This window comes from Solanum stenotomum, unplaced genomic scaffold (genome assembly GCF_019186545.1).
Source record: "Solanum stenotomum isolate F172 unplaced genomic scaffold, ASM1918654v1 scaffold23261, whole genome shotgun sequence".
Lineage (NCBI taxonomy): Eukaryota > Viridiplantae > Streptophyta > Magnoliopsida > Solanales > Solanaceae > Solanum > Solanum stenotomum.
Window position 1 is genome coordinate 90,641 of NW_026027413.1, and position 3,504 is coordinate 94,144.

The window sequence follows — 3,504 nt, forward strand, 5'->3', positions numbered from 1 at the left end:
AAAAAAAATCAAGTTTAAACTAATGGTTGTTTCATTTCATTTTTTTAGATCTTTCTATATGAAGTTAGTATATTTTAAGGTTTTTATACTTTAACTTTTTAGGTTACTTTGCCATGATTTAATTAATACTAGTTTTTTCTTAGCTTTTAATGGTTATTTTATTTTCTCTCTAATTAACCTAAGTTTGGTCGGTAATCGTCTTTAACGGATCTTAAAGGATGCCTTATCCCTTCTCTTTAGGATAATTAGAACCCTTACCTAGAATCATTAAGTTAGTAGACCATTTAATTGAAGTCATTTTAGTATTACTTAGTTAATAATTTAGGTATCCTAATTTACCTTAAAAATAATTAGGTGGCGACTTCTTAAGTTAATTAATTTGGAAATCACCAATACGTTGTACACTAATTTGACCTTGGTTAAAATGGGGTATAACAAAAGAATATATGTATTATTTTAGGAAAAACTACCTAAATACATATCTTATTTTACCATAATCTCTAAATTTCCTACCATTTAAGAATTTTCAAAAATCCCCTCTCAGATACATCACTCCGCTATCGCTAATACATATCTATCTCCCTCTCTGATACATCCTTCCCCTCTCTAATACATTTCTTCCCTCTCGGATACATCATTCCCCTCTCTAATACATCCTTCCCTCTCGGATACATCATTTCCCTCTCGAATACATCATTTCCCTCTCTGATACATTCTTCTCCTCTCTGATACATTCCTTCCTTATCTATCCGAATGTCTTATCCCTTCTCTGATACATTCTTCCCCTCTCGGATGCATCCATCCCCTATGTATCCAAAAGTCTAGGGATGTATCCGGAATTCGTGTATTAGATTGTGACATACACATGATAACGTGGAAATTAAAGTTAGAGAAACCAACACGAAGTCACGTTTACATGTCTTGGTCCGTCAACTCCAATAACTATTAATGTATGGTTTTTTCTTTGTTAAAGAAAAAAAGAGAGTCAGAATTGATTTAAAAAAGGATAAAAAGAGTCGCGGAAAATGCAACGCAATTGAGCTAAAGTATGTCACACATTATTCTTAAATGTCATTTGTTACGTTATTTTATCATAAGTTGTTTTAGGATCTAAATATACCCCTTTCGTTATACTTTGGATCCAAATATACCCCTTTAATTATTGGTATATAAGACCGAACCGAAAATCGACCAAACTACAAACCGAGTCAAACCGGAAAAAAAACCCGACTAGTCGTTTGGTTTGACTTGATTTGGTATTGGAAAAAACCTCGACTATATTTGGGTTGGTTTGGTTTCAACTAAAAAAAATCAACCCGAGATCAAACAACCTGACATTATATATATAATTTTAAAATTTTATTTTATACGTAAAAATATTTACTTTGATATAATTTTTAAATATTTCTTATATTTTTCATAGTTTTTATCTTTTAATATATTATTTCATATTTGAAAGTTAGAATTTTTAGTGGTCCAATAAAGATTTTAGTCCATAGATGTTGGTAATTATAATAAAGCTTAAATCAAAATCAAATTTAAATTAATGCAAGAAGAAAATCAATTCAACACTAAGAATGACAATAATATTGAATATTTGTTCTTTAGTTTTACATAGGTTTAGACAATTAAAATACATAATCTAATTTTAATTTCCTTTAATATTTAGTCATGTAACTAATACTTATTAAACTTATTTTAGCATGATTTAGTACCTTTAAATTATGATCATTGTCATTATTACTTATTAATTTGCAATATTTGGTTTACGCGATTTCATTATTATTTTTTTGTTGGATATTTTAGTGTCATTAATCATATCATATTTTGTGTTATTTTCTTAAGAAAACACCTTAGACAGTTGTATTTTGGTAGGACTAAAGAAATATTTGAAATACAAGTAAATTATATGTTTGTATGAATACTTTACTGGAAAATCCAAAAATCCAAAAAACTCGAAAAAAATCCGAAAAACCCGAGGTTGAAAAACCCTAGTTTTATTGATTTGGTTTGGTTTATAAATTCAAAAATCCGACACAAATGGTTTGGTTTGATATTTCAAAAACCCGAACCAACCCGGCCATGTACACCCCTTACGTCTCTGATTATACTTTGAAACAAATTTACCCTTAATTCTAACGAAAAACACGTGACAAGCTTAAAATCAAATAACGCACCCCGAATTTCCAATACTTAATTCTTTTAGAAACTCATTCCCTCCGCTTTGAATCTTTTCTTTGCATCTTCTTCTTAAAAGAAGTTAATAATTTGTCATATGCGAAAACTGAGATGGTTTTTCTTTCTTTCGAATTGAGGTATTTTTCTTTAAAATGTGTTTTTTTTAATCATGCTTAACCTCTTCTAAAAGTGTCAATATTAATGAAAGAAAATACACTATTGAGATATCTTCTAAAAAATTTCATCATTCGAAAATCGATTACTCCCTACGTTTATTAATTTTTCTGTACTTTTATAATAGTAAGAAGATGTTGGGTACAATAATTAAGTTTATAGAAACAAATTTGAAGATTTTTAATTTGTGAGGGAAAAATGCAGCACAACGATGTTGCCTGATATGCATATTATATTATTTCTAGTATAAGAAATTTAAAAATAGAATAATGAATGGAAAAATGAAAATAAGAGCTCAAAACGGAGGGAATGAGTTACACAAGTGAGTTTCTAAGCAAATTGAGAGTAGATAGTTCGATTATGAGTTTGTCACATGCTTTCCCGTCAAAATTAAGGGCATATTTACACCAAAGTATAATGAGAGGGGTATATTTGGACCCAAAATATAATATGAGGGTATATTTAGATCGAAAGTAATACGAAGGGTATATTTAAACTATTTCCTTTACTATAGAGGTATATTTGACCCTTTGCCGTTTAATTATTATAGACAATCAATTCATAGAAAATGATCTCTATATAGGGGTGTACAAAATTGAACTGAAAACCGAACCAAACTGCAAATCGAGTCAAACCGAGAAAAAAAACCTGACTAGTGGTTGGTTTGACTTGGTTTGGTAATGAAAAAAAAAAAAACCAACTATATTTGGGTTGGTTTGGTTTTAACTAAAAAGAAACAACCCAAGACCAAACCAACCCGACATTATATATATAATTTTAAAATTTTATTTTATACATAAAAATATTTACTTTGTTATAACTTTTAGTTTCTTATACTTTTTCATAGTTTTTATCTTTTAATATATTATTTCAAGTTTGAAACTTAGAATTCTGAATGGTTCAATAAAGATTATAGTTCACAGATGTTGGTAATTAAAATAAAGCTTAAATCAAAATTAAATTAATACTAATGCAAAAATAAAATCGATTCAACACTAAGAATGACAATAATGTTGAATATTTGTTCTTTGATTTTACATTGGTTTAGACAATTCAAATACATAATCTAATTTTAATTTCCTTTAATATTAGTCATGTAACTAATACTTATTAAACTTATTTTAGCATGATTTAGTACTTTTAAATTATGAT